Consider the following 13,485-nt stretch of genomic DNA (forward strand, 5'->3'; position numbering starts at 1 on the left):
AGGCTGATGCGAGGCTATTATTGATCATGGTGCTTAAGTGGGGAGCCAGTTTGTTCTGAAGTTCATGTAAAACGCAGCCTGGGATGTTATATAAGGTCAACCCACTTAGTTCCTCCTTTCTCCCTTTCTTCCAAAAAAAAAAAAAAAAAATTGCCTGAACCTCCTTGTGCTTCTCAAACATTTTGGAAATATGGAATATATTTTAGTGCATTTATTAAAACTGTATTTGCCTTAATACTGCTACAACTCAAGTGCTCTAGGTTGCACTGCATCTGAATTGTTTTAGTGTGTTTTAGCTGGTTTTCTGTATATATAGACTTGTCTGTATATGTAGACTAGCTACTTATTCTACTGTACTACTGCTTCTTAAATCGGTTTTCAGTTCTGCACTTGCCTTGCTTCATTCAAAAAGTTTTAAATTGCTAATTTTGAGGAGTTTTAATTGCATTTACTGTTTAGGGCTACACACTCAAGTGCGTTAGCCTTTTCTGTGTTTATTTACTGTATTATTGCATTGTTTAGCCTGTTTTAACCAAAAAAAAAAAAAAAAAACAAAAAACAAAATATTCTATCTTGTTTGCTTGTTTCCCGCCTTTCCTAGCTAGTATAGTCCAGATCCCAGGCTTTGCTGGTTTCAGGACTTAATTTTCTGAGTTCAGAGCTATCCAGACCTTGCTGTGGTAGAGGGAAGTCCTACTGCTTACCAGTGGGAGTGGTGGGCATTATATTGCCTGTCTAACACTAGAGGAGTGGTTTCCAGCTCTTAAATTGTAATTTTATTAGCCATTTTGGGCTGATTTCTATCCCTTTCAACTTTCTGGCTTAAAAACGTGTGTGTTTGTGCATTTTTCACATTGTGCAGCACCACAAGGCTATGGTTAAACTATTCCAGGTGCCAAAAAGTGTGCTCTTCAAATTTTCCCTTAGAACTAGCTGGTTTCTCAGTAGTAGCACTGAAATCTGAACCCCTGTGACTAGCACTTGCTATAGAACCGGCTGGAAAGCACTAGGAAGCCTTAAACTGATACAAGCACTCAACTCTCCTTGTTAATAAGGAGAAATTAATTCTAGGCACTAAACAGCCTATAATTGCAAAGTACCTTGCAAAGGTAAGGGAAAACAGCTCTCGTACTTTACAAAAAAAAGCACCTAAACAGGCATGTCCAAGGGTCAGCTTCCGGTGATTTCTCCTGTCTACCTGGTGAATCTGGGCATACTGGGGCAATGCAGCAACTGCCTCATGTACACAGACATCCTTCTCCTCCTACCAACCAACACTACAACCTTTGAGAGATGCACTTACATAGCCAAACTGGAAGCAAAGCTCTCTTCACCCAAGATTGTGCTAGACAGTCAAGAGGAGAAGGTTAACACCTGCACTACACCTCAAGCAACACATAGCCCTTCAAAACCCACACCATCAACACCCGCACATAGCAACACTAACCCATATATGTGGAGGCCCTTAACATTAACCTGTCCAAGCAACAAGGACCTCCAATGCTGAAATGCAAACAGACACCCGTCACAACCAAAGTGACACATAGCTCACAACACCAGTGTGCCACCCAACAACAGCCTCTAAGGCAAGACAACGTACCCAACACTTTAGTCATAGATGACTCTATAGTCAGGCACACTGATGTACCACTCGCCAGGCTGAGCAAGAAGAAAATTACAGTCAGCTACCCATCGGGTGCCAGGATCCGCCACATAATGCATGCACTCAAGTCACTCTACAACAAGTCCAAATACGACTCTGCCATTGTCCATGTTGGAGTGAATGACTTGAGATGTACCTCTCTGGACTACATGAAAAGAAACATGGAAGACCTGTCAGATCATGTGGCCCAGGCAGGTACGACCATAGCCCTGAGTAGCATCCTGCCTTCGCCCAGAATGATACCACAGTATAAATACAAAATGATTGACTTCAACAATTGGCTAAGCTTCTGGTGTCATTCAAAGTGGATCCAGTATCTGTCTGCCTGGGATGACATGATCGACAAACCACGATGTTTTGCCGGAGATGGTCTGCACCTGTCACCCCTGGGATTCAGGTTACTGGCTAAAGCTCTTGCCACCCCTATAGTGTCTTTTTTAGGCAAGGTTCAAAGGACAAAACCACCACCATAACAGATACAAGCTTGCAAAATCTGAAGTTAATGCTACTCAATGCCAGAAGTCTAAACCTCAAAATACACTCTCTCAAGGCACTCCTAAAAATGTAGAACATCGATATCTGTGCAGTAACTGAGACCTGGTTCAAGACTGCAGAGAGCACCCCTGCAATACCAGGTTACAACTCTTACCACACTTTTCGGCCACCAAACCATGACCAAAACATTAAAGGTGGAGGAATGTCCATATTCACCAAGGATATTCACACTTCCAGGCTAGTTGCCCAACACAATGCATCTGAAATTCTCCAGGTGCAACTAACACTAGGTAAAACTGCAATCCAAATTGTAACTTGCTACAGATCTCCCACCATGCCCCAAGATTCTCACTACACCTTTCTAAACATACTGGAAAATATTAAGATACAACCAAACACCCTAATACTGGGTGATTTCAACTACCCTGCCATTAAATGGGAAAACTACTCAGGTACCAACACCTGTTCTTGAAATCCATAAATTCCAATGCCCTGGATCAAATAATCTATTGTCCCACCAGGGGCTCCAATATCCCAGACCTGATCATTACCAACATGGGAGATAGATGCTCCACACCAGTGGTCACCCCCCTCATTGGTCAGATCTGACCATAAGCAAATCACCCATGACATTCACATCCCACCCCCCACCCCCCAGTAAGGAAACCTCTGTAAAAAAAATTTTCCAAAGCCAACTTTATGCTACTTAAGTCAGAAGTGACAAACTTCATGGCACCCATGCAGACGGGAGCTGAAAGTTCGACTGCTGAATCCTACACTAAGGCACTATATGAGCACATCCACTCGTGCATGAATCGGGCCATCCCAAATAGAATCAAGACACTCTCCTCCAAAAAAAGGCAGCCAATTTGGTGGTCCCTTGCCATAAACAAACTATACAACAGAAGGAAGAAACTGTTGCAGAAAAGAGGAAAATCCCAGGATTCAAAAAACTCCCTTACCAGCCTCAGTAAGAAGCTGAGATCCCTCAAAAAATCCTCCAAAGCTAGTTACAAAAATAAAATTGCCAAAGATTCCAAAGACAACCACAAGACATTCTACAGTTATGTCAAGAATCTAAATGGCAATGCTCAGATCTCCTCTGAGCTACAACAGAATGGCATTAAATATACTGATCCCAAGGATATTGCCAATATTCTGGCAGGTCGATTTAGTGCCAACTTCACCCCCCTCTCACCCCCTAAAGGGCCCATATCAATACCAAAAGATTGCCAAATTCCAGTAATCATGGCCACACAGGTAGAAACCACACTCTCCAAAGCTAAGAATACAGCATCCATGGGGCCAGATGACATCCCGGGCTGTATACTACATGAACTACAAAATGAACTGGCACCTCACCTAAGTGTCATATTTAATCATAGCCTCACCTCAGGCTCCGTGCCCACTGAGTGGCGCACAGCTACAGTTATCCCACTCCACAAGGGGGATCCACCTTGGATCCCGGGAACTACCCATCAGTCTGACAAGCCTGGCATGGAATGCATTATCATGACACTTATAAACAAAGACATTGGCAACCTTAAAAAACTGGACCCCACTCAGTTTGAGTTAGTGAAGGGCCGATCTTGTCTCCTGAACCTGACTGACTTCATTGAATCAGTCTCCAGAGCTGTGGATGAAGGTAAGGCGGTCCACACAGCCTATATGGACCTCGACAAGGCCTTCAACACCATCCCTCACTCTGGAATCATAGATAAACTTACTAAGCTGGGCATGAATCCCTATGTCACTCGATGGTTTGCCAACTGGCTTACTGAAAGAACCCAGACTGAAAAAGTAGCCGACTCCAAATCCAGCTCCAGACGAGTGACAAGTGGAATACCTCAGGGTTCAGTCCTGGGACCACTCTTGTTTGGCATTTACTTCTCTGAAGTACAGGCCAATGCTAAGGGACTCTGGCTAACAAAATTTGCAGATCATTGCAAACTGGGAGCCATTATTGTATCCCCAAATGATGTGGATATTCTACAAAAGGGTCTTTCAGAAACAGATGCTTTGTGCCACAGCCATGGGCTCAAGCTTAATGCTAAGAAATGTATAGTTATCCCCTATGGGAAAAAACATGTACCCATTAATTACTACATAGGTGGTAGTACACTAAACACCAAAAGTGTGATGAGAGACTTAGGGACACAGGTGGACAGTGGTCTCACCATCGATAACCACATCACCACAACAGTCAGGAAATCCTTCTGTGTGGCACACCTCATCACTAAGGGCTTTTTATCCAGAAAAAAGGAGGTCATTGTCCCACTGTACTCATCCCTCATTAGACCCATTACAGAGTACAATACCCCGTTTGGTATGTACCTCACAAGACATCTGCAACAGTTGGAAAGGCCGCAGAAATACCTCACTAAAAGAATCACAGACCTAAAGCAGATGCCCTATTCTGACCGTCTAAAAAAACTCCATCTATACCCTGTGGCCTATCGTCTACTCAGATGCGATCTCTGCTTAACATACAATGCCATGTCAAACTCTGAACTGTTGGACATGCTCCACTTAAAGAAATCCTAATCCATCAGAGCCACATGCTCCAGGGATCTAAACCTTGTCATCACAATGAACAAAACATGCTGGAGGGATAAGTTCCTGACCCTGAAACTCCCCTTACTCTGGAATAGACTGCCCATACATGTCAAGCAGAGCGTCTCCTTGGCTTTCTTCAAAAGGAACCTTGACAATTGGATGGGAGATAGGAAATTCATCCCAGGGATCACATCAGTCTCCCTGCTAGGCAAGGGTCCAGGGAAGTAAATATTGTGGGAAGAAATATCCCGGGAATTGTTTGGCTAGGCTTGTATAGGCCCTAGGGCTGATAGCCTAATACCAACCTATGAACCTATGAACATGCAGTTGCATACACAATAAAGAAAGACATTAACTAAAACAAGTCACTCATTTGTGGTAAACACAGAAACTGCACTGGTATGATTTCCTAATGAAAATAGTTATCAATGAATCCCATATCAGGGAGTTGGGTTTCCAGGAATTGATCTTAAGCGTTTTGGAGTTTGGGGAATCTTTGTGAAGCCAGCCAACACTATGTGACTAAAACAATTTGTACAGAGGTAACTATGGAAGAGGTCTGTCACAGAAAAGATATTTGATCATCTAAAATCATAAGTAGACATTCAAAACACATAATTTCTAATATCAGCACCTCTGTGCAGTAATAAAAGCATGTGCCCGATAATTACATAGTAGTGCAGAATGCATGGATATGTATGCATGTATTAGCATTCTGACAGCAGCCTTCTCTAGATGAATACAGAAAGAGAAGAAAATAGCTTCAATAGTGATACCTAAAGTAAAACTTTTTGTAAAGATCTTAAAATAAACAACAGGGGCTCACAGAATAAAACAATTTCAATAGGGTATTAATAGATATATTTGCATATCATGGGACAAATAAAGTAGAGATACCTAGTTGTAGTGCATAAATGGATAAGAACAGCTGAAATGCATGTGTTTATCTGTTTCTCCAGGGATACTGATAATGAATATAATGACTAACCAACTGGAGTAGTGGTTCGCCATGTAAAGGAGATAGAGCCTACAAAGATAGCGTGAATTTGGTGGGATGCCCGACCCCCAGTGGGAGATGAGAACAATTAGTTTCATAGTTTCATAGTTTCATAGTTTAGTACTAGGCTATCTGCCCTGGGGCATTTGTAAGCCTAGCCATAGTGATGTGGCTTTCGCCACCCCATGAAATGGTACAAAAATGCACAGAATAGATTTAGAATACTGTACCTCTGTCTAGTAGTGACACAATGAAGGTCCCCTTATATAATAGAATTAGTTTACTGTGCCCCTGTCTAGCAGTGACACAGGTGTGACCCCTGGGGTAAACTTATGATCTCCCATCCACTCATCAAGATTTCTCTTGAAGAGAGTCAGTGAGGGGCTCTGCCTAACATGAACTGGGATCTTGTTCCAAAGCATGGGAAAACTCTGGGTTATGAATCTATCCCTCCAGCATGTCCTATTCATACTTGTGCCGAGGTTTAAGTCCTTAGCTCTCATGGTCCTGATGGATTTGGATTTTTTGAGGTGGAGCATGTCCATCAGATCCTGATTGGGCATGGCCTTGTACGTCAGGCAGAGATCACCTCTGAGCAGGCAGTATGCTACTGAATAGAGCTGGAGTTTCTTTAGTCTGGCAGAATAAGACATATGTTGGAGACCCTTTATCCTCTTGGTGAGGTACTTTTGTGGTCTCTCCAGCTGTTGCAAATGCCGGGTGAGGTACATAGCAAATGGGGCATTGTACTCAATCATGGGTCTGATGAGGGAGGAGTATAGGGGTACAATGACATCCTTGGATCTGGATGTGAATCCCTTCATGATGAGGTGTGCAAGGTAGAATGTTTTTCTAACCACTTTGGCAACGTGGGTGTCAAATGAGAGGTCGCTGTCGACTTGGGTCCATAGGTCTCTGATTACTTTTTCCGTACTCAGTGGGTTGCTGTCTATGTGATAATTTGTGGGTACTTTGTTTTTCCCAAAGGGGATGACTATACATTTTTTGGCATTTAGTTTAAGGCCGTGACTCTGGCACCAGTTGTCTGTTTCTGTGAGGCCTTTTTGTAGGATGTATGTGTCCGCTGGTGTATCGACTATGGTGCCTAGTTTGCAGTCATCTGCGAACTTTGTCAGCCACAACCCTCCCATGTTTGCTTTAACATCTGAGAAATAAATGCCGAACAAGAGGGGTCCCAAGAGAGATCTCTGTGGGACACCACTTGTGACTGGCTTTGAGTCTGACATTGCTCCAGCGATTTTAACTTTATGGGATCTGTCTTTTAGCCAGTTTGCAACCCATCTAGTGACATAAGGGTTTACGTTTAAGCTGTTGAGCTTATCTATGATGCCTGAGTGGGGTATTGTATCGAAGGCCTTAGCTAAGTCCAGGTAGGCTGTATGGACTGCATTGCCCTCATCAATGGCTCTAGTGACTGTTTCAAAAAAGTCAACCAGGTTCAAAAGGCAGGATCTGCCCTTTACAAAGCTGAACTGGGTGGGGTCAAGTGTCTCTAGGTCCCCTATGTCTCTGTTTATGAGTTCCATAATGATTCTTTCCATAGCTTTGCAGACCAGGCTGGTTATGCTTATGGGGCGGTAGTTCCCAGGGTCTGTAGAGGTACCCTCTTTGTGGAGTGGGACCACTGTTGCTGTACGCCAGTGTTCAGGTACATATCCTGTAGTAAGGCTTAGGTTAAATAGCATTTTTATGTGCGGGTTTAGCTCCTCTTGGAGTTCACGTAGCACGCAACCCGGGATACCGTCAGGCCCCATTGATACTGTGTTTTTAGCTTTGTTGAGGGCAGTTCTCACTTGGACATCTGAGATGACAGGGAGATTACATTCAGCTGGGATAAGTATTTCTTCTTTTGTGGGTGAGGGAGGGGATAAATTTGAACTGAACCTGTCAACCAGAATGTTGGCAATATCTGTGGGTTCAGTGTATTTTTTGTTGTTGTGAACTAACTCTGAGCATATCTGAGGGTTTCCGCCCAGGTTTCTAACATAGCTGAAGAAGGCTTTGTGGTTATCTTTAGTGTCCTTAGCGATTTTTCTCTCAAAGTTGGCCTTGGATGTTTTTATGAGAGAACGTAGTTTTCTGCTAATGTTGATCAGAGATGCCTTCCCTTTATGGGATTTTGCTCTGTCGTGCAGTAGCTTCCTTCTTTTGTTATACAATTTGTTAATGGCTGAGGTCCACCAGATAGGATGCTTGCCTTTGGTGGAGAGGGACTTGGATTTATTTGGGATTGCATGATCCATGCATTCTTGGAGATGTCCATAGAAAGCATTTGTGAAGGATTCGGCATTGTGGGATGTGGTATCCACTGGCCCAGTGAGCTTAAAGGATACCATCTCAGTCTTAAGAAGAGTGAAGTCTGCTTTTGAGAAGTTTTACACTGTGGTCTTTTGTGCTGGGGGTGGAGGTGGGATATGTATATCCAGGGTGATTAGTTTGTGGTCAGATCTCACTAGTGAGGGGTATACCTCCGGTTTGGAGCATTTTGTCCCCATGTTTGTGATGATCAGGTCTAGTATATTATCTCCACTAGTGGGAGAGGTGACTAGTTGTTCTAGTGCATTTGAATTTATGAATTCCAGGAACCTTTGGGCTAGGGTGTTAGGGCTAGAATAATGTACCCAATCTATGTTTGGTAGTTGAAGTCTCCCAGTATGATGGTATTTTGTGATACATTCATATCCTCCAATGTCTTCAGGAAGGCTGAGTGGGGTTCCTGAGATTGGGAGGGTGGTCTGTAACATGCTACCAGTTGTATAGCAGTTTTGCCTATTGTTAGTTGCACCTGTATGGTCTCTGATGCTTCATGTGTTGCTACTAACCTGGAGGTGTGGGTGTCCTAGATGAATATGGACACTCCCCCTCCCTTTGTGGTTTGGCCCAGGTTTGGGGGCCGAAAAGCATGATACGAGGTATAGTCTGGTAGCACTGAGGTGCTCTCAGGAGCCTTGAACCAGGTTTCAGTTACTGCACAATCGTCGATGTTCTCCATACTGAGGAGTGCATCGAGTACCTGCATCTTGAGATTTAGACTTCTGGCGTTGAGCAGCATTACCCTTAGTTTTTTTCCATTTTTGTTTTCTAAGGAGGTGGGTTTGTCTTTTGAGCCTTGCCTAAAAAAGGCACTATGGGGGTGGCAAGAGCCTTAGCCAATATCCGTAAGCCCAGTGATGACAGGTGCAAGCCATCCCTTGCGAAGCAGCGTGGCTTGTCCAACATGTCATCCCAGGCAGACAGACATTGGATCCCCTTAGAATGACACCAGTTCTTGAGCCAATTATTAAAGCTGATCATCTTGTCTTTGTATTGTGGCATCATTCTTGGTGAGGGCAAGATGCTGCTCAGGGTCAGGGTCATACCAGCCTGGGCTACATAATCAGAGAGCTCCTCTATTTCTCTTTTCATGTAGTTCAGGGAGGTACGTCTCAGGTCATTCATGCCAGCATGGACAATGACGGAGTCATATTTTACTTGCTTTGGAGTGACCTGAGTGCGTGTGTTATGTGGCGGATCCTAGCTCCCGATAGGCAGCTCACAGTCACCCTCTCCTTGTTCAGCCTGGTAAGCGGGACATCAGTGTGTCTGACTATAGAGTCACCTATTACTAGTGTATCAGGCATGGTGTTTGGCCTTAAGGGTTGTGATTGGTTGACACACTGATTTATTGAAGTATGTGTTGCATGTGTTTTGTTTTGAGGTGGTGGATTTTTGGATGTCTGCTTTGGGACCCTCTGTTGTTTTGGTAAGTTTTTTATTAGAGCCTCCGAGTATGTCTTTTCTGTTTTTATGTGTTTGATTTGCAGTTTTGGTAGGTCTTTGTGGGACTGGGTTTGTTGTGTGTGTGGTTACCATCTCCTCCTGTCTGGTCATGCCAGCCCTGAGTTGAGAGAGTTCAGCCTCCAGTTTGGCTATATAGTTGCATCTCTCACATGTATTTGTGTTTGTTGGGAGGAGGAGAGGGTTGTCTGTGTACATGAGACAATTGTAGCATTGTCTCAAGATACCCAGATTAACCAGCTGAACTGGAGAGGACGCCAGTAATCTACCACTCGACTTGCTAGAACAGTATAAGGGAGTGCTGTGCCTTTAAGGGAAGTGGATATTCACAGGGGTGGTAGGTGGATGTAGTGCTTACTTAGTACGAGAGTGCTTACTTAGTAGAGAAGTTTTGAGAACAAGTGCTAGGCTTATAATATAGCGAGTAGTCTGATTATACTAAGAGTAGAGCTTCGTTAAGGGAAAATTTGAAGAGCAGACCTGGCGGAGCCAGAAGAAGTTTAACCTTGTTTAACCGGCGCTGCGCTATGCACACAACCACGCAAAGCCGTGCAAACGATGATTTTAAACAGGGAACTACAAAAGAGCTAGGAATGGTCCCAAACAACCAATTACTACAGCTTCTTGTGCTGAGGTCACTTCCCCCAAGGACAGGTAGGCTGCTCAAGGCTCCCCACTCCCACTGGTGAGCAAAGAAACTTCCTTCTATCCAAATAATGTAATGGACAACACAGGAACTACACCAAAGCCCAGAATACAGCAATGCCTGTAAACTGGTCTAAACTAGTCAAGGAGAGGCGGGAAAACAAGGATTTTTTTTTGTTTTTTTGATAGAAACACACATAAAATGCAGAAACAGTGATAAATCAGTTACACAGGCTAGCACACTTTAGTGGGCAGCCTCAACAGTTAAATTAAACAGACAAACAAACAAACATTCGATCAAATTCGACTAAATGGAGTCACTATGCAAACAGCAATGGCAACAAAATGAGGCAGCATTGTGTCTTGGGATAATTCTTTCCAGGGAGGATGGTAAATCAGAGTCAACTATGCAGTAGTGATGAAGTGTTAGTTTTATCTGAGATAAGCAGACTATTTAGATAAGCAGATTGTTGTCCTATGAACAGGCTATGCCCTGGTGCTTACAGGGTTTATCCATTTGAACAATAGCAGAGATGCATATACTATAACATGGAGCTGTGCAAGCTATCAGGGTGGGGTTGGGGGATTCACTATAGAGAGAGGCAAAAATCATAACTGGGTTAGTAGAAGACACAGCAAGGTTGAAAAATATTGTTCCTGGAGTAGTCTTCTTGAAGTGGTAGTGTATATTTAGAGGGGGCATGTGTAGTGGTTGAATATGTACAACATTAGGGATAGCCTTTAATTAGGGCTGAAACATTAAGTAGCTACTTTGAGGTAGTATATGACCAGAGGACTGTCCCATGCTTCAGCTTGAGAAGGAAGGATATGCCATTGGGCATTTAGGGGGTATGGAAAAATGTACCCCAACTTCACACTTAACTTAAAGAAAGTCTGAGGCTTATAATGCAGTCCTTGAGGATAATGATTGTCACACAGAACAGTTAACTACAATGTTTATATCTTTTTGGTTACTTCGGATCCAGCTTACATAGTTAAGCCTCATGATCTTGTAGTTTTGTTTTGTTATTATTTCTAGGTGTCCTGGTATGGGGCAGGGAATTTCAGCAACTGGAGTAATTCCAGTAGCTACAATTCTGGCTAACCATTCTTAGCAAATTGGCGAGAGTCGGTGTGGGGTGGAGAGTCCATGCTTATTTACAATTTAAAGGAACATATAACAGCTGAAAAAATTGGCCTTCGGACTCATTATTTACAGTGGCTCTGAGAAAACCATAAGATATCTCCTGAACTACTCCATTTACTAAAACTACATTTCTTATTTGTTCTACTGTTTAAAATTAGTTATAGAAGACCATTAGACTAATATAACATGGTACTTCACACAGATTATAAACTATAGTAAGGCTTATGCATTTTAATTAAAAATATTTTTTAAGTTTTTTAAAATTAAAAATAAATAAGTATTCAAGCAAAATATCATAAATCAACAATCAGATAAAATCCTGCTCAGGAACCAATGTTCACAGTAACACAGAATCAAATTTACATCAAATTCCAGTTTAAGAGCTTTTGTTCAAAGGACTTCATCAGAATCTGAATTAGTACATTGTCGCACCAACACCTAAATGTCATCTTAAACAATGATGTATACTTAAGGATGTCACATGATTAACATTGAAAAGTTGAAAATGATAAAACATGAGAGTAGAAAGTTAATCAGCCATCCCAAGTGGCATAAAGCATTACAATTCGCTGCATAGAGTGTCAAACATTCTAAATTAAGCCTACAGCATTCATATCATCAGTTTACCAATCTAGTTTATTAACTGTTTTCACCTGTAAAAGTTTCCTTCAGCCAGTTTTGCTTAGATAAGACTGAATCACTTGCACCACTGCTTTGACATGAGGAATGAAATCAGAGTCGTGAATGGGATGCTTATTTTGTGGAATCAGATGAATACAGAATACAAAAATATTTGGTCAGTATCATAACCTTTGACATGTAGCTTGTACTTGTTACACACAATGCTTGTTTTTACTGCCTCATGGGTGTGTCTGATATTTTATTTGTGTTTTAGAGAATGGAGGAGCAGTACATTGCTGATTGCAGAAAAGAAGTTCTTCAGCAGGGTGTTAATGAACAGGTGATTTCCACTGAAAAACAAGTTCACCACTTCACTGCACAATATTAAGGTGCCGAGAAAACCAGAAGAAAAATAAACAAACACCTGCCATTTTTATGACTACTAAACGGAGTTCAACAATCATCAGTTTATGTGTGTGTGAGTGTGCTAGGATGCTAAATCAAGAGACAGCTAAGAGGCATGTACAGGGTGAGGGTAGAAGCAAATAAGCTGTAACTTCTGGTCCTTTGTGTGTGTGAGCATGCATGCTCGAGTGTGCGCGCTTGTGCACGCATGTGTGTGTGTGTGTGTGTGTGTGTGTGTGTGTGTGTGTGTGTGTGTGTGTGTGTGTGTGTATGTTTGAGTTTATGTGTGTGCATGTAAGAAAACAAGAGGGAGAGAGAGAAACACAGAAAGTGTGATAGGGAATAACAGTGCATTTATGCAAGATGCAGTTTATCAACAATCTACATACATATATATATATATATATATATATATATATATATATATATATATATATATATATATATATATATACATACATATATGAATCTGCTTTGTTTCGTTGAATCTCATTTCACTGAATTTCATTTCACCCCGACCACATCGCTGAAAACACAAATTTATGAAAATTCATTTCACGGACTCTCATTTCACTGAACTGAACTTGGTATATATGGCACTGTGTGGAGTACTGTAAAGCAAGTGAAAAGTATATGCTCTTTTCTCCACTATAGTGTGATCCTGGAGTTAGCATATATAGTTTGGGAGGTGGGGGTGTAGCCCCCCACCTTGTTTGTTTTATATTGTATTTTACCAAAAACTTCAAAACAATACATTTTAAACAATAGACATGCATAGTTATAACACCAGTGACTAACTCTTTCCAGGAGACAAAATGTACTCAAACTAAGTGGGGGGATATGCCCCCCCCCCCAACTACATATATTAACTCCAGGATCACACTACAGTGGGGAAAAGGGTATATAACTTTTACTTGCCTTACAGTACTCTACACAGTGCCATATATACTAACTGAAGTTCATTGAAATGAGATTCAGTGAAATGAGTTTTCACTAATTTGAGTTTTCAGCGAAGTGGTCAGGGTGAAATGAAATTCAGTGAAATGAGATTCATTGAAACAAAGTAGACTATAAATATATGTGTGCGTGTGTGTGTATGAAATCAAATTGTCTGGTATTATTGATTGACCTTAATCCTTTGTGCGCATACGTGTGTGT

Source organism: Protopterus annectens, chromosome 4.part1, assembly GCF_019279795.1.
Source record: "Protopterus annectens isolate FY-2018-M chromosome 4.part1, PAN1.0, whole genome shotgun sequence".
Classification (NCBI taxonomy): domain Eukaryota; kingdom Metazoa; phylum Chordata; order Ceratodontiformes; family Protopteridae; genus Protopterus; species Protopterus annectens.